General features: G+C 39.2%; 1 protein-coding gene across 5 annotated transcripts in view; it reads right to left on the bottom strand.

Annotated features, from left to right (window-relative positions):
* The window catches only part of LOC144031986 (trinucleotide repeat-containing gene 6A protein-like), a 58,312-nt gene extending 43,090 nt beyond the window's left edge, over window positions 1-15,222 (bottom strand). For 3 of the 5 annotated variants that reach the window (XM_077539565.1, XM_077539588.1, XM_077539596.1), the window contains exons 1-2: window positions 14,983-15,222; window positions 13,399-13,447 (exon numbers count right to left, since the gene is read on the bottom strand). The gene's annotated coding sequence lies outside the window, so the exon portion shown is untranslated. Of the gene's footprint in view, window positions 1-13,398; window positions 13,448-14,817; window positions 14,922-14,982 lie in introns of those variants that run through there. The other 2 variants (XM_077539571.1, XM_077539578.1) reach the window with 2 other exon arrangements.
* Between the last annotated feature and the right edge of the window lie 11,779 nt (window positions 15,223-27,001).

Below are 27,001 nucleotides of genomic sequence, written 5' to 3'. Positions count from 1 at the left end.
TTTGTTGCTTGTAAACAATCTTAAAACACCACAAATTTTTACAGTATCTACAAATGTGTAAAAAGAGAACAACAACAATGTCTTCTATATTTTTATATATTGAATCAATTATTTAAATGGACCGGAACAAAGGGCTGGGCGATATGACTGAAAAATGTATCAGTTTAAATATTTATTAGTTGTTATTGACAGTTATAATTGTTTTTTGTTTTGTTTTTTTTAATTCAAAATCAGGATCGGGAAAACAAAAGGATGATAATTCAATTTGAAATATAAATATTTAACCTTTAAAAAGACACCAACACAATTAAACAGAATATGTCCACATTGTGAAGTATTTCAGAAACATAAATTTAAGACATGAAATAAACATACCGTCCAGCCAAAAGAAATATGAAGCCACCTTATGGAACAATAAATCTATCAAACACATTTTAACAACTTAATATATGCAAAAATATTTCCAAAAGTGCATTTCCCTTTTTATTAACAATTTTTGTTTTTAACAATTTTTATTTTTCTTTGCCATCACATTCATTTTTGGTTAATGTATGACATCTTTTTTGTTTTTTTAATCTGAGACACGATGATGACCACAGAATTACTACTGTTTGTTTTGTTTTTTGGGCTATCGTTCATTTTGAGTTTGATGACGTAATTGCGGGCACGTCTCAGTTCCCTGCTGCTCATGCTAGTTGTGTACATTGACAGGGAGCCACAAACTGAGAAATTAGATACTTGCAGTGTGCTTTTAGCTTAGCTGGTGTGTTGGCTGTGGGACATACCTGTGTCGTTTGAATCCATGCATTGGATCGTCACGCGAGTTATTCTTTTTGGCTCGCGCGCAGTACCAACGCCGAGTGCACCGAGAGGACTCGATAGCAATGGGAAATACCGAGATGTACGGCACCGGCTTCTGCTAACTGTCTCCATTTGCATGTTGTCACTTGTTGTGCGCGACTGCGCGCGAGCCCGCGTGCCGTGTCGCGAGCACGGCGTTGACGGTAGGCGGACCCCCCCCCCCCCCCAAAAAAAGGTGCGTAACGTCTTTGCATTATGTTTACAACATCCAGGGAATGAAGCGTCTCTGAGCGCTACTTTGCTAGCTCTCTGTAAACACGGAAGTAGCTTGAATAGTGCTGCTACTGAAATGTAAACAAAACAAGTAGAGCACGGCGCAGAACTCTTGCTATTGTTATGAAAACCATAAAGCCTCACTCGCAACCGATTCACAGCAACGCGATATCCGGTCCACAGCTTTACAAGCAATGTATCTAAGGATTCCCGGCGGATTTTGTATCGGTTGACAAGTCTGCTACCGATACGGCCGTTTAGCTCCCCTTGACGACCGATGGTTCGGTCGAATCGGTTTTTTGTCCCACCCCTAGTGCTTACAGGCTCCAAACGATGTAAACTGTCCAAAATGACAGCCACATCGCTTGAACATCCCAAGTGCTACAATCTGAAAAATCCACACTTACATCTTCCCATCACGAGCCATTACAGCAGTTTGATGAAATGGAAATGCTGCCACCCCCTCCCCTGTGTTTCCCACACCTCCCCCTGCTCTTTGTAGACCCGCTCCTTCCCAACCATCAAGTACTTCAGCAGATGGTCCTGTGTTCAACATCAACAACAGAGCATGGTGGGAGCCTCCTGGAGAGAATACACACACCAACGCAGACAGCATCTGTTTATGAATGGGCTGACAATTGCCCATCCCCCGACAACTACAGCTGACACAGGGAAGCAGGCACCAAGAGTGGCAAACATCAAGTAGGAGTAAAGAATGAGGCAGGCAGGCTAGTGGGAGAGGCACACAAGGTCAGCCATAGCAGTTATTGGAAATGTGTTTTATGGTTTGATTCATCTCATTCTTCATCCAGATGGTAAAGAAACAAAACATTGTTATTGATGGCACCAAACCACAGCCAATTATGAACCTGCATCTACAAATGACCATGACTAGCTAATTTTATTTCTTGTGATAATCCCACAGAAAAACAAGTCAGCTTTGTCAAGTATTATATCGAAATATATTAAACAGAGTGCATACTTACTACTAAGGTACAAAGACAAGAGCAACAAAAATTTACAGCGGCTACTAACAATGCACCCATTTACAACACACCCAGGAGCCTCACCACCAGACTGATGAACAGGATTCGCATTCCAAAAATATCTTTTCACTAAATATGGTCTTTGTTCTGTTTTAAATGCATGAAAATATCTGGAGAGTTTATTCTATTATTTGGCACATACTTTGCTCTCCATTGTGATAGGGGAATATAAAATAAAAAAAAAAAATAAAAAATAAATAAAAAAAAAAAAAAAAAAAAAAAAAAAAGAGGATGAGTGGCGTCGGAACAGCAGGGGGGAAAAAAAGGTGTGAAATCAAGGTGCATAAAAGTAAATATACTCTTTTCTTCTGGATTATTAAAAACTGTTCTTACATTCTGTTATAGCCAAACTTTGTAAGTTGTAATTTTGCACTATATAAAGAGTAAAGTTCATCTTTGTGTATGTGGCCCTACATCAGCGGTTTAACCTGCATAGTGCATACACTGGAAGAGATAGAGCGAAAGTTGTCAACCAGGATATATTAATAATAACCAAGGGGACCAATTTAAATATATATATATATATATATATATATATATATATATATATATACACACACATTAACATTAAGCCTTAATATTTTATTTTAATGCTGTTCAAACATGAAACAGATTACAACCTCTATAAGACTGAAATTTCAGATAAATAAATAATACATTTTCATATAAATCTTACACTGTACAAGCTTACTGATTAGTATTTTCTAAATTTGAATGGAAAAAATCGCAACAATCGACTTATAAATTCGTATCGGGATTAATCGGTATCGAATCGAATCGTGACCTGTGAATCGTGATACGAATCGAATCGTCAGGTACTAGGCAATTCACACCCCTAATATATATATATATTAGAGATAGACCGATAATCGGCCGGGCCGATAATCGGGGCCGATATTTGACATATTGGTACATATCGGTATCGGCCTGTTTTATTAATCTGACGGCCGATATAAGCGATTTAAAACTCCGTCTTTTCGCTTCGAATGCAGCCCAGAGCGTCTCTGTCTGTTATGGAGTCCAACTCAAGCAACGTAACGCCCATAGCAGCATTTGATTGGTTAGCCGTGCAAGAGCCAGAACCAATCAGTAGTGTATGCCGTGTATCACAGTAGCCGGTCACACACGCACCCACGAACACAACGCGAGACACATGCTTCGAAGGTAAGTTAAAAGAGAAGAGACTCCGCCGAACTTTTCACCATGATAAGCTAAACACATTGAATTATGTTGTGTATTAAATGCACTATATGAATGGAGCTGCATTGCCTTGCATTGAATCCCCGCTAGCTAACAGTGGTGTGTTCAGCTTAGCATGTAGGCTAACACCCAGTAGCTAATTCGCTACTTGAACTACTCGGGGAGAGAATCACACACATTTTCACTTAATTAAGTAAACAATGTTTGTTAGAAAGGTTCCAAATATTAACAGTTGTCATTATTATATTGTCTAGTTCCATGTTAAGAGTAGAGTAATGTCATTATATTTACCTCTCATGACGCACACATTGCATTCTGGGTCACGTCCACTACTTGTTGCATAGCGGTTATTATGCAGTTAGATTCCACAGTGACACTAAATAGCGTTTAGTTACTTTATATTGTGTTTATTTGTCGCACTGTTTTGCCATTGTGTGCCTTAAGCTTCGCCGTCGACTTGATTGACAGCTCGTTGTGCGCCTCGTTAAAGTCCGCTCCGTAACAAATTAAGTGTCTCAAACACCGTTTAACTACACGAACGTGTTCTCTTCCGTATGTTAGGCATTAGTAGAGAAGTGCACTAAAGTATAGTGTGCTTATTTGCTCGTTTTGTCTCTTTTTTCACGTCATGTCTGCCGTCAGTTGGGAAATTATCCTCTCAATGGATGCCACTAATATGTAACATCTACGGCCGTAGTCGGCTGCAATTAATGTTCAGTGATGTAATTTCGTTACGTGCATCATACTTTGAATAATGAGCTCATGTTTGGTGTGTTGTATAACTTTCTCGTGTGTTAGTAACTATTCATGTGGACAGCTAAGATAGTGCTTGTTAATGTGAATTAGCAATGTTGCAGGCCAGGTCAACATGAGCCGGTTTAACTTGCAACCCGGTGTCGGAACCCCGAAGCGACTGGGTGTCACGGTCGGAATGGTAACAATGGTAACAATAACAATAATCATAATAAGGTCAACAAGAACTGTATGGTGTTCAGGGATGAATAGTTTTTCTCATGGAATTTTTTATTTTTTTTTGCTGTAGTAATAAGAAATGCCACAGCTGATGCACATTTCGAATGACAGGGTTCCTCCTATTACTTCAAAATATAAAAATATAACATTTATAGAATAAAACTACAAGTATCCCAAATGCTATAAAAGGTAATGTCACGTTGGCCCCCCACATTTAACTCCCCCCGCCAATAACGTCTTATTGCAGATGGAAGGATGTAAAATGAAAAGTGCAGTGTGAGAATCCATTGTAAAGAACGGTTAGGGTTTGCATATTCAAAAATTTGGTGCCAACATTTTAACTTTTACTGCAAATGAATATCGGCTTCAAATATCGGTTATCTGCCTCCTTGACTACCGATAATCGGTATCGGCCCTAAAAAAAGCATATCGGTTTATCTCTAATATATATATATATATATATATATATATATATATATATATATATATATATATATATATATATATATATATACATATATATATACATACATACATACATACATACACACACACACACACACACACACACACACACACACACACACACACACACACACACACACACACACACACACACACAGAACATATACCGCTACAAGCAACCAACAAGGAAATGGTAACGCAACTTTTTTATTTTTTTTTTTAATGGATTGTCACAACCAATGATGACGGTGACATTTGTGTTTGACAATGCTTGTTAATAGAAGCAATTAATTATAGCACACACAAAATTATAAACTAGAGTTTATGACGAGATAGAAATCAGACATTTGATGCTGCAAGACTTCCTTAGTCATTAAAAAAAAAAAAAAACTGTGGGCGTATGTTTTTGCAAATAATATTGAGTCATGCAATGAAGTCAACTTTAAAAGGGGATCATGTATTGATTCTATTTGTAGCCTGGAGGAAGGGTTGGTTAAACCTCACACCAAAATGCAAGATGTGCACCCTTACAGACATCAAAGCCTGCCTAGAAACACAAGGATTTCACCGTGTTGGAAGAACAAAAGCAGAGCATGGTTGTGTGGCTAATTTGCATGCAGCACACTATATCATCTGCATCAATTTGCATTTGTATGATCTCATAGTGGTTAAAAGAGATGAAGTAAGTTATCTTTCTATACAAACAGTCCTATAGATGTGGCTTTGTATGAATGACATGCTTGGGGTTTCCCTACAGTCTCCAACAACCAGTGGGATCATTTCAGGTCATGCTAACTTTACATCTTGGTTGGAATAAGAACATGTTTGCTCTAGAGGTGCAACGATTAATTGGCAATAGATTTACGATCTGATTGGCTTGATTGTGATCGGACGATAATTGGCATTTTATGTATGATCGTGATCGTAATAATTTGCGCAATCGATCAATGATGTTATTGATCTGATCCACGAAATAATACATTACAGCAAAAACAACTGCTCACTCTGGAGTCGTTCTGCGCTATTCTGTGCAAGGGTATAACAGTACTGGACAACAAAGTCAAGATTCCTGGCGAAAAGAAATGAATGAAGAAGAAAAGAAGACGAAGGAGAAGAATGCAGCATGCACACTAGGGGTGTTAAAAAAAAATCGATTCGGCAATATATCGCGATACTACATCGCTGTGATTCTCGAATCGATTCAATAATCGGCAGAATCTATTTATTTTTTATTTTTTTTTTTTTATTTAGGATTCACACCTTGAGCATGGAAGAATGTTATATGAACGGAACATTAAGCCGTAATATTTTATTTTAATGCTGTTCAAACATGAAACAGATTACAACCTCATTAAGACTGAAATTTCAGATAAATAAATAATACATTTTCATATAAATCTTACACTGTACAAGCTTACTGATTAGTATTTTCTAAATTTGAATGAAAAAAAATCGCAACAATCGACTTATAAATTCGTATCGGGATTAATCGGTATCGAATCGAATCGCGACCTGTGAATCGTGATACGAATCGAATCGTCAGGTACTAGGCAATTCACACCCCTAATGCACACAATGCAAACCAAATGCCTCGTTCAAACAAGGTATTCCGGTCGTTTATATGACCAAGAATTCAGGTTATGAAAGGGTGTAACCCGGCATGTTCGGATTTTGGTGCATGTTTACATGGCCTTTCAAAATCTGAATATTGCAGATATTTTTAAAAGGTTATTGGCTGCATGTCGAACAACTCTGCTAATTAAAAGCAAAAATAAACAACGGTCAGAAGTTTAGAAACCATTATAATTACTATTAAGTTCGTACTTAATGCTACTGACAATAATCCATAAAATCTTATGACCAGAAGTGAGTAGTAACGAGTTACATTTACTTGAGTAACTTTGGGGGAAAAAAAAAAAATGTACTTATCACCGTAACAACACAATACTTTTTTTACTTTTACTTGAGTAGCTTTGTGAAGAAGAAACGCTACTCTTGCTCCGCTATATTGGACTACATTAGAGTCATTACCCGCAGCCCCATTCATACATTTGATTTCCCAGTGTTTTAAGTGAGCAGGAATGCACTGGTACGGAGCTCTGGCACTTCTAAAAATCTCCCTTGAGCGTTCAGGTACTTCCCAAAGTGCAAAGAAGGTACTATCAGTGTTCCGGTATGCTTGACAATGCATGTTCTGATCCCCAAAAGCTGCTCTGGCGAGCGCCGTAAGTCATGTGCTCGTCACATCACCATACACATGCTTACTCCAGTACTCATATAGATCTGTGCTTTGCGAGAGAAGCGGGCATACGGCATTCAAGTCACCCGCTATAAATGTGCGCTATAAATGTGATGCTAGCCGACCCAAACGCGTGTGTACAACCCATTGATCTGAATATCTTACTGGATAGCCCATACACCCCCGTGAAAGCCGTTGAAGCGACAGGGCGGCCATCTTACTCCCATCTTGCGAGCAGACAACTGTATAAACTATATGTATATCGTATAGATTAGACATATACAGCTCATAGGCTCTTATAAGGCCTTTTGTGGCGGGGTGGTCATCTTTATTTTTTTAACAAGTGGATGGGAGTGTATGTGGTGCTTTGAAGACTCCCTTTTTCTTTTATCGCTCAATTCTTTTATATATATATATATATATATATATATATATATATATATATATATATATATATATATATATATATACACACACACACACGCACACACAAGTTTCCTTCCATAAACAAAGCAAACAAACGGCTAGGAAATATCAAAACAAAAGCCTACCAAGGCTATTGCACTGACGTCCATGTATTATTTAGTAGCCTTTTATTTTGAATTTGGCCTTAGCAGCGCATTGTTGCTAGCTTGACTGGTTCTCGCCTTTGATCCAAACACGTCACTGTTCAAAGATCCGTTGCACTTTTTTTTTTTTTTTTTTTTTAATTGGTCGCAGTAGCGATCCATGCTGTCTGGTCATCTTTCTCACCATCCATCCAGTGTTACGTTTGTAGCTGCACTCCTCGTCAGCCTCCAACTGCTTTACAGTACAGTGATACCTCAGCTCACGAACATAATTGGTTCCCAGAAAGTGTGTGTAAGGCGAAAAGTTTGTCTTCCGAACATTTATTTCCCATCAGAAACCATTAAAATGAGAATAATCCGTTCCCAGGTCCCTATAAAACATAATTTTCTACTAAATAAGCCTTAAAACTACACAAAAATATACCTTATTTTATGTATAATAAATGTGCTATTGTATTGTAATTAAAGAAATAAACTGTACTGTATAATAAAGTCGTTTTATTTACCTTTGTGATGGTAGTTCTTAAGGATGGTAGCAATGGTAGACTTACTTCATTCGCGAGCGTTTCACCGCGTAGTGGTTTTGGAACGGTTGCCGGTCATTCGCGCTTTCGTGCTCACCGGAGCGGAGGAGGTGTGTCCCTTGGTGAACAAGGAAGTGGAGCACTTTAGCGAGTCAACAAAAAGTGAGCACCGCCAACTACTTTCACCTCTTTCCTGGGACGAAACTGCCGTGGCACTATTTTCTCCTTTTTTGAGGTACGTGATAGCACTTTCGCTTTTTTTAATGGCGCGAACTCCATTGACTACAATGCAAACGCGCCGCCGAATCGCCGTCCCTCGCTTTTAGTGAGAACGCAGCATTAGGCTTAGCCTGTGGTGGGGTCTTTTTCGGTCCCATAATAGCAAAAGTACACTCAATATGGTCCAAAATGTCTATCAAACACAAACCGCGTCCGCACTCAAAGAAAGGGGGTGACGAACTGGGACGCCGTGAGCGTGCGTCAGCTTCTCGTGGCCGCCACCGTGGTGCTGTTCGACCGCGTGGTTTGGTTCGTCCGCCGAAAACTAGTTCGTCAGCAGAGACTATATGCTCGCGAATTTAATGTTCGTGAGGCGAAAAGTTCGTGAGCGTAAGCGTTCGTCAGCTGAGATATCACTGTAATTGGAAATTTGAAGGCACGGCGACTACGATTTAGGAATGGCAGGCCGCCGCCAGTGAACGAACATACAGTAATGGTAACACTGTCTTGTAAAGATATTTAACAGAGAATATTAATCATTGTGTAAATGCAATTTAGTCTGTTTTTTTCCTTTGTTTTTTTTTTGCAATATTTGAAGGAGGAGCATCTAAGTGAGAATACAAAAGCATACACAAGGAGTTATTCTCCTATCGGTAACTAACTTATTACTTGTGACAATAACTTAAAGCTACTATATGGAGGATTCCCCCAAAAAATATCTTAACAATAGCCTTTTTATTTGACCATTTATGACTGAAACATATTCTAATTAGTAGATCAACATCTTAGCTGTTCACAATGGGTACTCCTACAAGGCTCTAGACAATATTATTTCTGAAGCGTCCGGTCCGAATCCTTCGAATTTCCCGCCCTCTGTCTGCGGGATGTGACGTCATGCGCGTCCTCGTCAGTTGTTTCCTGTCGCGCGAAGACGGAACTAGTATTGAGGTCGTGCACGCACGAGTGCGCGCAGCGTGTACGAGCGTGCAGTTTGTTTTCGGCCACAGGTGGCAGTAGCGATTTGAAATTTTAAATCTTCCATATAGCTGCTTTAACGTTCATCTCCAAACACCTTTGTATTACCTTTAGAGAGTGTTTACAATGGAATATTGTTTGAATAGATTGTGGGGATTCTATATAACAGTAAAATGTTATTTCAAATATATATTGCCAATTAAAAAAGGATTACATTCTTTTCCTTCTTTGTTAAGGATTTATAAAATCAGAGGGTGACCAACTTCCCAGATTGTGTTCGACTTCCTCTGGAGCATTTTTTCACAACATTAACAACAACAACAAACAAGTGAGTAGATCTGGTAGTTTGACGGTGAGAATAAAAAGATCCAGTTCGGGAAATTGCACATGCAGGTGATTGTCTAGCTGCCCTTTTCGGGTTCCTTTGTCTGGCTGCGTGTGGACAAAGTGTACAGAGACAATGAGCTCAATACAAACATCTCTGCACACACAAAACATCAGGACCGTGAGCGATTTAAAACAGCAAAGCTTACTCAGCACAAAGGGGCCGAGACCAAACCAGACCCTCCAATTCAATTCTAACGGAACTGCATGTGCTTGCATAAGTGTCAGCTGCCCATCCACTGTCCACACACACACTCAATGCTAGCACACACAACAGGGCTCGAGTGCCACTGAAATGCTTGCAAATGTGGCCAACAAGTGTACGGGTAAAAATTCCGTCCAGTTGCACAAGCGCGAGTCCACGTTCTAATGTTCCCAACTGCAGTCTGTTTATATTGTCGCTCAAACTCGCCTTCTTTTTCACAACTTTATACAAGCTCCTCCTCCTGCATGCTCCCGTTGCAACAAGAGAACGCGGTCTGGGTACATTCGGAAATACACCCCGAGCGAGCTTTGCTCCACTCAGATCATTCGGAAACGAGTATTTTTCAAAAGAGCTGTTCAGGTTATTCCGACTGCCACAAGAAAAGGAGTGTTGCAGCAATCTCTGGCCGCTCCGCATCAGGCAGTATAGAATTAAACTGATTGTTATAACATAGGATGCATTCTTGACCGGGACTTGACCGGGAAGATGCTATTCTTCCGCTGCTCCTGAAGTGACATACTTGTAGAAGTAGCAAAAGAACATCTTCAGGCATCAAGGCAAAGCTTGAAGGAAACAAGTAAGTCATGTTTAAGTTTCCCGACTGTTTCTAAATAAGCACATACGGTAATCAAAATCAGTTAAAAGCTTATTTCCATTTTTTTTTTTTAAACGAATAAACGGGGGAGGATTTGTTCCCATTCAACAGAGAGCGCAACACTGCCTCAAAGTGGAATGTTCCTTACATGTGTGTGAATGTCTTGAAAATTGTGACGTTTGTCTCAAAACTAAAGGCATGTGCCTACTGATTCACAAACGCACCTACGACAAATCACAAGCAGAATTTAATATTTACAAATCATAAGTCATGATAAATAGACAACAGTTAAAAAAAATATAAGTCACAAATGTGGCTCTTAAAAATTATGAATATTGCCGATGTTTGTGTGATTAATTTTGAGACAAATATTCACAAAACTACGAGATCAGCCCCAAAGTTGAACAAAACAATGTTAACATAAAAGCAAGGCCTTTTACATGTCTTTTAAAATTAGCGTATATACGATAAATGAACCTATGCTTGTTGAGAACAAACATCTTGTTACAGTAAAATATTCTGCAAATATATCTTGTGTCACCGTCAATCTTTACGTCATACTAAATAAGTTTATGCCTATTAGGACAACTATACATTGGTACACTGTAAAAAACGATTTTGGAGATAGGTAACTATAATCCACAAAAATCTAAAATTTACCCGATTAGTTAGCAAAGGAATTATCAAATATGGGGTAAATTTAACTTACACTATTAGGGGGGGTGGGAAAAAAAAAAAAAAAAAAAAAAAAGAATTCTCAAAAGACTTCAGATTCTCTTTCAAAACAATTAAGAATCGATTTTAAATGGCCCAAAATCGATTTTATTTCAATTATTTTATACTGTCTTGCCCTTGTTTGTATGAGCCTTTATTAGGAACGCTGCTCATGTTGTACATGATTTGGCCACTTAGGGGCAGTGTGGTTCCACGCATTCTGATACACTGTTAAGTTGTAGCCACATTAGAGAGTAGAAGGAAAAGGTCACGATAAAGTTATGCCAACAAGTTTTTTTGTTTGTTTGTTTGTTTGTTTTGTTTGTTTTTTTTGCAGTGTAGGAAGAGCATATGCCGGTGAGTAATGTGAAGATGCTTCAAGTTCTCTGTATGCATTCCTGAAGCGTTTGGTATAAATAGCCGTTCTTTCGAGTGATGCCGCGAGTAGCACTCTAATTAGCGTTAGCGAGTCGATGGCACTTTCCATTGTGCGTTAAGGCCTCAGTATGCTTCTGCGACGGGCTCGCACGGGGGGGGGGGGGGGGGGGGGGGGGGGGTTACGGCGTTGCTCCGCTCGTGCGTTTGCCTTCCGACTTGTGCGCAATACACATCACAATACACATCAGTGTCTGCTGGAGTTTCACACCAAGTCCCGCTGTCGCTATGGCTGGGCTCACCCCTCATCGGTCGGTTTCGGGCATTTAGTGTTGGTGTTGTTGTGTGTGTCCCTCGGCAGTCGGCAAGCAGTTCTGACACGAAAGCGAGTGGCCCCGTACTTCCTAATCCCTGTAATCCTAAAATGTTGTTGTTCCCATGCAGAGGCTGGGTAAAAGGCGGGTTACAAATTGTTAAAAGTTTCTGATGTTTTCTGCTAAATTAACCAGACATGGCAAGACAGGATTTCAAGCTCTCCTCTCCTTCAACTTCTCGAAGGAGGCTCGCTCGATTACACCTCTCTCTCTATTGCGCTCATGACGTGCAGTAGCCGATACAAATCACTTCAGCATGTAAAACTAAAATACAAAACCGAAATTATTAATTCTCAAAACAAATAGTAATTGCAAGTTTTAAAAAAAATACACATAAACGTGTTACATTCCTTTCCTCCGTGACCGGGTGGGTGTCATATGACTACTAATGCGCAAAAAGTGTTTCCATTACACTTTTGCGAAATACTTCTTTTTCGATACGTCTCAAAAACCACCCCATGAGAGCGCAAAAACTTTGTTGCGATATTTGAGAGGTTTTCTTTTTTTTTTTTGCAAATCCAGTGTTTCCATTACCAGCTTACTTTTGCGAAACATGCCTTTTGCGCAAAACTGAGGATAATGGAAACGCACCTATTGTATAATTTATATTTACTCAATTAAAGTGGCTGCAAATTGTTACCCTACATTTATTAGGTAAATGCTATAGGTTTCACAACTACTGTAATTGACTCGGTACACTACAGTAATTAGTCATCATTTGCACCGTATGACGAATGGCCAATGTATTTTTATATTATCTGTCTATGTGTTGCGCATCGTTTGTTTTCATATATTCACTGCTTATTGCAGTGCTGCTTATCACCACCACATACAGAAGATGCTTTACGTTAGACCTTGTAAGGAGTGTCCCCTTTATGTGTTAGCATTAAGCTATAAAACTTAAAAGGTAAAGTTATGTGTGCGTTTGTTTGTTTTTGTTTTGTTTTTTTAAATACACAACATATAATTATCGTCATTATAGGATTAATTTAACTGTAAACCTCAACTGGGAGTGGCATTAAACAGCAAGAACAACACTTTTAAAGAATTGTTTAGTATCTGCCAAACTATTGCTTGCTATGGCTTATAACACGCTACAACACAAAACAAAGATCATTTTCAAACGTCTCCCAACCCCCAAAACAAAATAAAAAAATAAAATAAAATTTAAAAAAAAAAGGAACTTTCTCCATAAAGTTATCATACTTAAGGACTAAGTAATGTAAAACAATCAACTTGTAATTCATGTTTATTGCTGTAAGCGTTAATCAGATAGATTATCAGAATTTTATTCTGCCAAATATAAGAATTGGCTTTAAAAAAAAGAAAATAAACATACAACAGTTGGTCAGGCCCAAGTAAATGTACTGTTAACCTGATATTGCTAAGACCAGCACAGAAAGTCTTGCTGGCCCTGACCACAGTGGTGATGCGTGCATGAATGAGGTGTTCATGGCGACTCACACACCTGTTAAGATGCTTCAGTGTCTTTGGTGGCAAAGCTTCCAATTCCAAATCTATATAAAAAAAAAGAAGAAGAAAAAAATAAAGATGAACACAGATGAGGTTACTATCTGAAATGTTGAATGGCACTTATCTCTGTCTTAACCAACAGGATTTTATGGGCTTGCAATGATTGTTGACTTTGAGCGATGTAAGACAAACGGTCACAAACAAACTGTGACACTTGTCCACAATTATTACAGTCTGTGAACAATGCAAAATATGCTGGAAAACAAGTTGCTGTACACAAGGAGAAAACTCCAAGCAAGACGTCTTTTATATTCAGGTCTAACGAGCTGTTTCTATGTGTGGGGGGTGGGGGGTGTTATGTCTTACAGAGACAGAGAGAGAGAGAGACAGAGACAGAGACAGAGACAGAGAGAGACAGAGAGACAGAGACAGAGAGACAGAGACAGAGACAGAGAGAGAGAGAGACAGAGAGAGAGAGAGACAGAGAGAGAGACAGAGAGAGAGACAGAGAGAGAGACAGAGAGAGAGACAGAGAGAGAGAGAGAGAGAGAGAGAGAGAGAGAGAGAGAGAGAGAGAGAGAGAGAGAGAGAGATTAGGTCAGAGTTACAGCTCAGGTCCCGATCGGCCATTATCTCCGTTCTCCTCAGCTGTTAGCCCACTAGCAGCTTTAACCAACATGGCTCCTCTCGACTCCACTGGTATTTTTCCAGCGCGACCAACACTAACAAAAACCCCGTCGAGAGTCTGCGCATTGTGCGCAAAACCTTACTGAGCCTTGTCCTCGTCTGGCCTGCTTAATAAAGTCTCAAGTGTTCACGCGCAAAAGCAATGCGATGTAGTGTAGTGTTTACTGGTACGAAGAACCAGCTGATAGGTGCCCCCTATGCCGATAGAGGGTGTTATATCTTCGATCGAAATCGAAACTGTACAACTAACCCCCTCGCTAAATTACATTTATCCTGCACCGTCTTGAAAAGTAAACGCACAAAACCATAACCGGTCACAAGTAAAACCATTCTGAAGCTAACGTAAAAGCCGGCTGGACTGTTTGCACGAGCGCCAAGCCATCTGCGTCGTTAAATTAGCATGGCGGCTAAAGCCAACAGTAGCTACACTACGACGACGCTGCTAAAATTCTCTTGCGATCGGATTAAAAACAAATGCAAACGCGCTAGCAGTTGTTTTTACTCACCAAAATGTCCCTCTAAAGAGCTTTGTTAAATACACAAGAACAATGTTGGTGAAATAAAATAAAATAAAAAATAAAAAAACGCAATAGAAGCTAGGCTTAACCAATGACTACAACTAGTTAACGCTAGCTATCGTACCAATAAATACAAACGGTAGCTGCAGAACAGTTTTAAAAATAAAAGTATAGAAATGCATGGACTATTTTATTTGCAAACTACTTACAAACGGCCCGCTCCCCTTGACCGGCTTAGGTCGGCCAAATAAAACAACAGCAGCGGCGGCGGCGGCTGAACTTATCTCCGCCAGTCCCTACTGTGTCGATGACGCCCGGTAAAGGTTACAATAGCACGGCATCAAGGGGCGTGTGAGAAAACAAATATGTCTCACCTCATTGAAGAATAAAGTGCAACAGAGTGGAAAAGGGAAGCCGACTGTAAGGCTAAAAAGAATTCCTTGAACGCGTTTGCAGCATCTACGATGGGAGGCATTCGTTATGGATGATCGCCATTTTCTTCTTAACTCGCTGCTGCTGGCTAACCTTTAGCATTTAGCAGTTAGCTCCAGAGCTGCTTGTTCTCCGCTGTGCGCGTGCACGTCTGCGCAGACACCCAGGACGAGGGAGGGATTGAGGGAGAAAGGGGGGCGGCGGCCTGCGAGCCTCAACGCGTATGTGACTGGGGGAGGACTGTGGGGGTGAGCAGGAAACACTCTCCACTTCCTCTGACAGAACACAACCGCACGCTACCAGAAGAGACGAGAAATTAAAAAAATGAAATAAAACGGATTACAGTTAAAGTATTAATCGTCGGGGTTGAATCGAGGCAGTTGGACTATTCTTGTTTGTTGTTATTTGTTTGAGTGTGCAATTGTGCAGTATTACAAATAAAATTCTAATCACATTATTCGAAACAAGCTTTGATCTAAATGTGCCCTGTGGTTGGCTGGTAACTTGCATTAATTTCTCACCCAAAGTTAGTTGGGATAGAAAAAAATGGTCACAAATGTTCAAATGATGGTAGCATAATCAAATCTTTCATGGCATTATATCCTCATAAATGTCATATTGGCCTGAAATGAAATGGAAATGACCTGAATTGTCTTGTTCACATATGAATACATTTGATATAACAACACTGAATCTAGAGTACATAGCGCGGGGAATTGTAGGTAGAATTTTGAAATTAACTTGTTTTATTTGATCAACCATAATTGAGGGCAAATAACTGAGAAGAAAGCAAGGCAGAAAAGCAGTTTTCAGCAAAGGACTCGAAATAAAAAATAAAAAGCAACTCAAAGAAACACGGCAGTCAAGAAAGAAAGAAAAAGAAAAAAAACAGATCTGGGGTGAATGGAAAGAAGTAAGGAAGGCCGAACAGCAAGTTTAAGTGACGGAAGAAAGGAGGTGCATGAACAAAAAACAAAAAAAAAAATGGTTGGACAGAAGAGTAGGTTTCGTTCAATGAAGGAAGGGTACGCAAATAAAAAAGTAACTTTGACGGAAGTAGGTCAGGTTTTTGAAAAATTTAATTTCAGAGTAGTTAGCACGTCTGCCTCACGGTTGTGAGAGTCAATCGATCGTTCTGTATGGAGGTGCACGATGGTTGCTGTTCACCAGACACATTTAGGCTGAAACAAAAGACTCTAAAGTGCCCATAGGTGAGAATGTGAGTGTGAAGAATGTGATTCCTGACATCACATAGTCCAGACATCATATAGCCTAAAACAAGTTTAAACTGGATGCTGTTACATCAATACCAAAACAGACACATAACGGGTCGTGAACTCTGGTGCACAGTCAAGAACTCTACTCAAACTTAACCCAGGTGTGACCCCAGACATAAGACAAGACCCAAATAATTACTCCTGCATGACCCGAGTCATCACAGAAACATTGGCCAGGTGCAGAATAAATATTTACACTCAAGTTTCGTAATGTTCATCATATTACTCGTAGTTGCATGTTTGTCATAGTGAAACATCAATTGATATAAAAACCTTGCCAACTGAACCTCGTTGCCAAGTAATGGTCTATGCTAATGGTCAGCTAATCATAAGTTATGAACTCAACACAAAAGCTAGTGCACTGTCTGCATTCAAGTGAATATGTTTACATCAGGTTTTGACCGTTCCGTAAAGAGTTTAAAAAGAGAATGCAAAAGAGTAAGTATTTGCAGAAGGTGTTTTGTGGGAGTTAGCAGCACTGCATGGTTGTGGGTGGCTGTTTTGAACATTAACCTGCCAGAGGCAAAAACAGTCAATTACCTTACTGATTTATCACCAGGTACTGTATTTACTTTACTGATTAGATTAAAGAGCTTGTAAACAAGAAATGGGGATCTTTCCAAGTCATAGATCCAAAAATACAGTACAGTTGTCCAAAAACAGTTTTGTTTTTGGTATCAACTTGTAGTCTGATGGAAGAAGAATTCCAATGTGTTCTGTGGTAATCATTCCAATGCATTAGAAGTAGTTGGTCCTTGGTCATGTTGAAGTTCAAATTCCACACGGTCATTAGATTGTTTATAGTGTCGGCCAGTGAGGATGATAACACAAAATAAAAGGCAGCTACAGTATTTATTAATTGTGGATGGAACAATCCAATTCCATTAAGTTGTATTTTCTTGAGCCCACATTTACGTACTGAACAAGGCATTGTAAAACCTTTTTTTTTTTTTCCAAGGCCCTTATACACTTTCATAGAAAGCACAATTGGAACTTGCACTTCTGTAGTTTTGTTTGTTGTTTGTCGTCATTTCAAGGCAGAAGGCATCGTGTTCAGGTGTCCCAGGTTATTCTCCATTTCTCAAGCAATTGCATCCAACCGGTTGGAGGTTGCAAGGTGAGGGAGTGGGTGACATGACAGCATATGCTCCGGGGGCACTTTGACACATGTGCAAACAAACCTACAAGCTGACGCGCTTATGAGGCAGTGATAACATCTAGTGAGGAAACTGGTTGACACTTTGAGATTATTTTTTATTTTCTGAGAATTGATCCTTACGTACATTTGATGCTCCTAAAAGACAAGAAAGGTATCAAATGGAAAAAATAAAAAAATAAAAAAACTACTGCACTCTATATATGATACATGCCTTTAGTTTTTTTTTTTGTATATGAGTTCCAATCTTGTAAAAACATAACATATGGAGTATATGGCTGTCTGAACGGTGGAGTCAGAGATTAGGCAGCAACTTTGAAAAGCAGCGTGTTGTATGCAGACCCGTAGCGGTTTAATCATTCACACTCATATTTACACACACTGCCATTCATTTCCCGAAGACATGCGCTCCACACTCAACCTGCTTGTGTTGTTCTTCATAATTATACCGTTATCAGCCATGGCCGAGAAGAACATGACCAAAGGTTCACTGATGTCCGCTGCTTTAGTATGTGTGTGCGAATTGTGTTCACAGCTGCGATACTGAACATGACAATGATATTGGTTTTCCAATCTTACTAAAACCTAAACCTAATAAGCTTTAGATGTGTTGAATGTGAGAACAATCTTCTAGCCTTTATAGTGTTGACATGCTTAGTAAAGAGATTTTTCGCCTCATAGCAGTCAGCGGGCAACGACGACGCTTCACGAAAAAAAAAATTGATTGAGTATAGTGTTTTTCCACTATTGCTGATTTTTAAGTGATTGTTTCAGATAGTCCCCAATCCTTTACTCTTTGACCGTCAAAAACGTTTGATAACGATTAGTAAAATCACGATGTATGCCGCCATAAATGTTAAATGACATCAACTACTTTTTTTTTTTTTTGTTGTTTTTTTTAAATCAATGGGAAGTACAACGTCTAAGTGCAGCGCCGCCTGGTCAATGGGTTGTGGATTCAAAAACACCCACTAAATATGGCCAGCAGATGAATGGCCTGAATGATATTGAGAAAAACATGCAATATGCGATATAGTTGTTGAATATTGCAATATCGATATTATTGCGATATTTAACATGTACCTAAAGAAATAACATTTTTATTATCTAATGAAAGAATGACATTTATTTCATGTGGCAAAATAAGCAAGCTAAATGTATTCTAAGTTAATTAATTGTAATAATAATAAAAATAATAATAATGTTCAACTATTGGATGGTGATGCATATTTAAGTTGTCATCTGACTGGTCAAATTCAGATGAAAGCATACAATTCCATATGAAACTTATTGCATTGGCCAATATCACGATAGATATTTTTTCGATAAATTGCCCAGCCCTAAGGGAATTATAATGAAACATGACGGAATCTGATGAAATAGAATGTTTTCAAGGACGTGAATGATCAAAGCCTTTGTCACAAAACCTAATTCATAGGGCGTCACTAAACAAACAATATTAGTGTCAAAGTTACTGTTGTGGAGAAAATGTATCTTTTCACAAAAAGCTTGTTTTCTCCTAATGTTTTCACTTTTCACTCAGTCACTCAAAAAAACTATTTTCAAATGGTGATTACAAAACAACAGAATACGGTAGAAACATACTTTTTGTTTCTAATAGACCCTTCCAGCTGACGTCACCGCTTAGCTCCCGCCGCGCCTCCCGGAGGGCAAACATCTCATAACAAATGAATGTAGAGAGTTTGATTTTTGGCGAGCGTTTTTTGTTAAAAGGTGGGAAATATGTCAAGTGTCACAAAAAACATCCTGAGTAGGACACTACATGACTGTGAATCATTGAAACCAGTCGTTAGGAACATTGAGTTTGTTGGAGGGCAAAGTGGAAGTGGGAGGCTAAGGTATGTTGTTTTTGGTTGAAACAATACATCGATCAGTACTTTCATGGTGTAAATTGTCATTCATTAAATTGTTTGTGTCCGGATATACTCGTCTTGCTGTATATCGAAGTATTTGAGCTATCTTAGCTTGCTAGCTACTAACAAACAGACCGCACGTTTACTACACATTCCTCAGCAGAAATCAAGCCCAAGTTAGTGTTAATTGTGATAATCGTGTTAAATCGTTAACTCTTTGTTCAAAATTACTTGCTTATGCAAAAAAATGATGATTGTTTAAATGCTAAAGATAATATGGCACATTCATCACATCTGCCTGGAATTTACAATCAGGTTAACGTTATTGACCAGACCAACTGTATATCCATCCATCCATTTTCTTGACCGCTTATTCCTCACAAGGGTCGCGGGGGCTGCTGGCGCCTATCTCAGCTGGCTCTGGGCAGTAGGCGGGGGACACCCTGGACTGGTTGCCAGCCAATCGCAGCCAACTGTATATGAAAAAGAGAAAAACTACCTGATATAAAATTATCTGAGTATATCCTCGTAATTTTTGTGGGTGCAAAGCGCTTGTGTCGTAGTTTGGCGCTAGCCACAGTGCTCGTCTTTCACGCCTCACTGTCTTCCGCCTGGTTTAGAATCGCTGCCAGCACCCGAAAGAACGATCTCATCTCTCTTTGAGCCATTAGAGCATCCGTCAACCGCACACAAGTTCACCATAGCATCGGTCGCTGATTTATCAACTGTTTGACCTATTTTCTAGCTCACACTGATTGTTTTCTAATTCACTCGCATTGACGCTCTGCCCTCCACCGCAAGGGGCACACTTCAACGTGACGTCACACTGGAAGGGTCTATAAAAGAATGGAATGTGATCTTTCATTTGGTACCCACATTGTAAATGTAGTAAAAACACGCAATATTCTGTTTTCCTTAAAAGATTAGTTAAAATGCTCGAAATCAGTTGGCACTGTTTTTTTTTAAATAACGTGGCAGTAAATATTAAGAATGTTAAGAAATATATGTCTGAGAATTGCTGTACAGTGTTCCCTCGTTTTCCGCTGGGGTTAGGTTCCAAAAAATACCCGCAATAAACGAAATCCGCGAAGTAGTTAGCTTTATGTTTTACAACTCTTATAAATGTTTTAAGGCTCTAAAATCCCCGACCGCACAATTTATACACTTTTCTCATTGGGGCATTTACATGTTCTCACATTTCTCTCTTGTTCAAACATTGACAATGTTCAAACCTTCATAAATTTTTATAAAATGGGTATATTACTGTAAAAGAAATATGCAAAATTGCACTTAAAAAAAAAATCCGCGATACAGCGAAAAGTGAACCGCGTTATAGCGAGGGAAGACTGTATGCTGTTTGTGTGTGTTGCAGCTCTGAGCGTGTTTAAAGATTTATAACTGCTGGAACATCTATGCTAATTTGTTAGCCTATCTATGATGTTTCACATTATATGTTAGCATTAAGCTAGTACTTTGGCACAAAAAAGCTAGTTTGTTTGAATGGAACAATGTTTGTTTTTTTTGTTGTGTATTTCTTCAATAATATATTCTTCTATCTGCATTTTCGTATGCATATTAGCACCAACATGTGATGAGCTATCCCTCAGATTGGGACCACTCCAACTTCAACCCCTGGAATGTTTTCTCTCACTCACCCCTGACTTCCAGCCAGGATGAGGATTTTTCTAAACTGTACCATTGTTAACACACAATGGATCTGGTGCAGCTACAGGAGCATGTAAGAAAGTGAGTTGTGAGGACAGAAAGAGAGAGAAAGATTGTGTGGTGGGGGAAGGGACTGCAAGAGACGCTGACAGAAGAAGGTCAGAAAAGAGGATTTGCATGTCAAGTAGTAATAGGCTGGTCCTCGTGCACACATTCACACTAAAGCTTCATACACAACACAGGTTCTCCGAAAAATCTCTCTAAATTGAATGAATTACAAAATGGATAGACAAATCTGTGGAAATTATTACAAAATGAGGTCCAGTTCTGGGATATTGAGCCACTACTGGTAAAATAAACACTTTGAAGACACCAACCTTAAAATATGTCTCCAGTCACTTTGAGGGGGCTCCTAAAATCCCTCATGTGGCCTTCATGTGGTCCACACGCCACCATTCGTACTTTCATTTCCACCTTTCTCTTCCATAGAATTGTTTTCTTATTATTCTCCTTCCTTCCTTCTCCACGGACACCGGCACGCTCGCTCTCGCTCACTGAAGTTCTGATTGACTTTCATCTATCTTTATCTCCTTTGCTTTTCATCCACCGTCTAAAATCCCATTCTCAGGCGGCTAATTATAAGTTAAGTGTTTTTAGGTGTTCAGCATTTGACAGAAATAATAGGTTGAAAAGGAAACTATTTTTTTTTTAACATGGAAATAAAAAAATTAAAAAAAAAACACTGGGGGGAAAAGTCATCATTTTAGAAAAAAAATATAAAGTTGCCATATTAAATAACTGTTGAGGTTTAAAAAAAAAAAAAAAAAAAAAAAAAAAAAAAAAAAGGCTCTCCAATAGTCTGAGTATCACATCTGCACAAAAACAAACTCATCATTCCTCTCAGCAGGAGCTTTTTTCTCAATTATGCAGATGCTGGTGATAAAGTATGCATGCTTTTATTCAAATGGCCTCTCATCTACATGCATATCACCGAATCAAGTGCTGCCCTTTCACCTCTATTAGCGCAGGAGCCCATGCAGAACACTGGTCAAAGAGCACTCGGATCTCCAGTGTTTTACAATGCGGCACATCAAATCACACATGAGAGTGCAGCTCCACAAGCAGGCTGTGTAAAGGTTTGTGACCAAATAAGGAAAATGCCTCCTGGTCCTAAAAAAAAAAAAAAAAAAAGCAACATTTAAAGGTCATGAGCTGTTTTTCGGCAGTGCTTTTGTTCATTTGAGTGCTGACAGCAGGTTACATTGTGTTTCTCAAGATATAATAACATTGTTTTTGCAAATATGTCTCTGTCAAAGAGAAAAGGTTAATTATCTACCAATGTTAAAATTGTATTATTTCTAAGCCATGTCTCATTTACGGTATCGGGAAAACACTCCATACAGGAAAGCCAAAGCAAAGATTCGAACCCAGAACCTCTTCAATGCAAGGCAGGCATTCTTAACTAGGCCTGAACAACTTTCAACAACCTTTTTACATGTATTTTTTTTTTAAACATTAGTAATAAATTAATCTGTATTTATTACACATACCACCAGACTGTAAATATTGTAGTCGTTAGGTTTACCCTAAAATAAAGAAGGCAAATCAACCATGAATAAACATCAAAGACAGTTTATTTAGCTACTTCAATCAACCGACTAAACCCTTTGACTTGCAAATCTTGTAAGAGTTCGCGACAACGTCAAAGTTCGACCAAACAAGTGTGGCGTAAACATAAGTCAGAAAGTCAGAAATTAGATTCCAACAATAATGCTAACAAATATGTGGCTGTATCACATTTACTTTTCATGTATTATGAAACGATCAAACGAAAAGATGTGGACTGCACTTCTTAACCCTATAAAACCAAACATATCATATTAAATACAAGACATTTTGCTCCCTCTATTTCATGAGTATACCAGTGGTATTTTTTCCCCCATTAAAACCCTTATGTATATGATCTGACACATGCATTGCATGGATAATCCATTAGAGGGCAGTATCGCCCAGCTGATGGCTTTTCCAGGGACCTTGCAAGATCGCCTCAAATGAAAAAGGAGCACTGATCTGACTATATGACTGGAGAGCTGAAAGGCCACGTCGCGAGGCCGCCATATTGCTCCGTTTCTCGCCATACGATCCTATACATTTACAGAAGAGTAACTGGAGAACATCTGAGACAATACATAACATAATATAAACAACACAAACAAGAGGACTTCAGACATTTTACAACTTACCTTAAATACGTGTCTAAATTATATGATATTTACAGGAGAAAACTTGTATATATTTTTTTTTAATTAAAAAATTATAAGTATAATTCAACAAAAGATGCCTCTGCCAAATCTAATATTGAGCTCTAAGGAACTGAGTGATAAAAGAAAACGGGGGTCTTCAAAGCAGAACATTCCGCCCACTTGTTAAGTTTTCTTTCTTCTTTTTTTTTTTTTTACTTGTTAAAAAATAGCGACCATCCCACCACAAACGTCTGCCCCCACCCCTTGGCCCTATACTAACTGCCTATGAGCTGTATATATCTAATCTGTACGTATACAATGTAGTTTATAACTTTATACAAAGCAGTCTCAAGTCTGCTCGCGAGATGGGAGGAGCAAGATGGCCGCCCTGTGACTTCAACAGCTAGCACAGGCGTGTATGGGCTATCGGCTATCCAGTCATATATTCAGATCAGTGGAAAGGAGAGACACCTACACTTATTAATAGTAGGACATGTTCTTTCTGATTTTTGGAAATAATATGTTTGATATGTCTGTTTATTATTATATTTTTGACAGTAATAAATGTACGAATTTAAAGCTTTGTGTATTGATGTATCAAATATGACACAAATCACATGTCCTATGTTGAAGTTGATCGCCCCAACCCCCACCCCCCCAAAAAAAGTTTGTTCAACAAATACCTTATTTAAAAAAGATTCAGAATTTTCTCTCTCTCATATTTCATGGTTCATGCTTTATAGGGTTAAAAACTGATAATTGCGATGTTATTGTGAATTTGATTAATTGTTCAGCCCTAATTCTAACCACTGGTTGGAGTCAAAACATGTAATCTAATCAATCCTTTTGAATGTGCTCCATGTATGCATGGCCCAGGTTTGACATTAAAAATCCAGTTTGTAGTGTACAGGTATGTGGGAGAAAAATTGGAGAAGTGAAGCTCTTTGAGTACCGTATATGCATTAGAAAAGGGAGACACAGTTAGAGGGAGCGTGCTGGCTCGTGATACAATAAAGTGCGTCCGACCCGAAAGCCATTGTCATGGACCGGACCACCGCTGGCCTTTTGTTGGTTGTGCACAGCAAGCGGGTCCCCTTGCAGAGTGAGAGAAAGGGAGAGGGTGCACTTGAAAGCATGAATGACAAAAGAGGAGCGGGATGATGTGACAGGAAGAGAGGAAGTATCCGCCGCTGAAATGAAAGGAGGTGACATTGAAGAAAGAAAAAATACATCTCATCGCGCACGAGTCTCATCAAGCCGCTTCCATTCATCACATAAGAACAAACGCAGCAGATTATCATGTTGTCCGTTTTATGCATTTTGTCCCAATTGACCTTGGGTGACTTACTCTTACGCATCAACACGCACTGCCGTGACGACCCATCAACTGTATGTCTGCTCATAATGTTCTTGGACATGGGGGGGGAGGGGTGTGTGCATGTGTGTTAGATTGTCCTGGCACGTTGCCAGTCTCCCTGTCTCTCATTACCACTGTGTGTACGCGCGCATGATTGTGGCCTGGCAGTGTGACGGGCGTTGCCAAGGCAACCTCAGAGCAGGATCCAGAGCTTGCGCATCATTTCTACACAGCGGTGCAATGGCATACCCCCACACACGCACACAACATCAACCGGTTTCATTTGATTGCTAATCACATATCAGCTTCCCTTTACAAAATGGCCTCAATAGAGTATAAGGAATATCAGGCTATCAATGTACAATTTTTTTTAAACATCCAAATTACTAATTTCCTTCATTTCTCATTGTTTTACCTGATTAAATGTTGGTTTATCTTTTTTACTTCTAGTCCTGGGTTGCCTCTCACAAGTCTTGTTTACTGCATGATTCGACACCATCAATGTAGAGTTCAGATATGAATGACAAATTACAGTTTGAAAATGAATCAAACATTGAGGACACTTGAGAAAAATTTGAAATCCCATCCATCCATTTTCTATAGCCCTTATCCTCATTCAATTCACGGTTGATCTGATCTATCCCAGCTGACTTCAGACCAAAGACAGACTGCAGCCTGGAATAGTCGCCTGGCCAGTCAGTCACAGGGCACATGTCGAGATAGACAGCCATTCATTAAGCCATTAATCAAATGTACCATTAACTTATTTGCTCCCAATAACTTATAAATATGATTTTTTTTTATGTTTTAAGTGTCCCAAAGACGGATTTATATGTTGTTGTTGTTTTTTGATAGAGCAAGGAGATCAACCAAAGGGTTATAATCCGGCCAGCGACATGATTTTTTTTAAAGTTAATAATAATAATAATAATAATAAAAGAAGAGTAATGTCGGACCAATTAATCAGCCGGCCACAATCAAAGCATTATAAATTTGTAATTTCACAAGCAATCCTCAGATGAGCAATGCAACTTGTACACAGAATTGCTTTGGATGTCGTTATTTTATACGAAATTTAGTTAATTTGTTTAAAAAAAAAAAAAAATATTTACCAACATAAATAAAATACGCGCCACGGTGAATGAGTGGTTAGCACGTCTGCCTCCTAGTACTGAGGACTCGGGTTCGAGTCCAGGCTCCGGCCTTCCTTTGCATGTTCTCCCCCCGTGCCTGCGTGCGGGTTCTCCGGTCTCCTCCCACATTCCAAAGACATGCATGGCAGGTTAATTGGGCGCTCTGAATTGTCCCTAGGTGTGCTTGTGTGTGGATGGCTTTTCGTCTTGGTGTGCCCTTTTCTTAACCCGTGACCCTTGTGTGGAATAAGCGGTCAAGAAAATGGATGGATGGATAAATCAAACACAAACATGCTAAAAAAAAGACACACATTTGACAAGGATTAACGTTCTTATAACTTCATAAACGACACCACACAATATATTCTGGGAATAATATACAGGTATATGCAAAACAGGCAGATAGAACACGCCCGGAACTTGTTGCCGTGTTCCATTTGCATTTGTGTTATATTTTGGGACAATTTATTTACAGTTGTATCCCGCAGTTTAGGGCTAGCCCGCAAATACCAATAATCTGTGTATAATTGACAGCAATTTTTTTGTTTTTGTTTAATTGTACATGATTTTACCAATCCGGCCCACTTGGTAATATATTTTCCTCCATGTGGCCCCTGAGCTAATGAGTTTGACACCCCTGTGCTAGAGCATACAGAAGACTTTGATGCAGCCTCTCAACTGCAAAGAACGGTTGCAGAAATGGTAGTTATTACACAAACGGCCAGCAGGTGGCAGCAGAGCAAAGGAGATCAACCAGGGCCATCTAGAAAAAAAACTCAATTACTTACAATTTTAAATAGATTTGTGAAAATTGATTAAACTTAGCTATATTCTAATGCCAATTGCTGCAAAACGGAAACAGATAGAAATATACTCCCCCCCCCCCCCCCCCCCCCAAGAAGAAAGAAGAGACTTTAATCTTTCTTTCGATAGGCTCCATCTTTTTATAGCAAAAGAACAATATTCTGTGGGCCTTGCAAAATCAGTCAAAATCCAGTAAAACAGCTGGGAGCGAACGGGATTGCTTCTGTGAAAATGGCTGGGAGCGAATTAGTTTTGTAACAGAATTGAAATTATTCTTCAACATTTGACGCTACATCGCAAGTACTTGCTTTTCCTCTATATATACACGCAGGGTCTGAGTCTTTTTGGACGCAACTATAGAAATGTACATGATACAAGTGTGTACAAGTTTCATTTCAAGTATGTGCATATGTTTAGTGAGCTGAACGTGCGTCCGTGTTGTTGTGGTCGAT

This window comes from Festucalex cinctus, chromosome 1, assembly GCF_051991245.1.
Source record: "Festucalex cinctus isolate MCC-2025b chromosome 1, RoL_Fcin_1.0, whole genome shotgun sequence".
In the NCBI taxonomy this organism is placed as follows: Eukaryota; Metazoa; Chordata; class Actinopteri; order Syngnathiformes; family Syngnathidae; genus Festucalex; species Festucalex cinctus.
The sequence above is the reverse complement of the archived record's forward strand: the minus strand, read 5'-3'. Positions and strand labels throughout refer to the sequence as shown.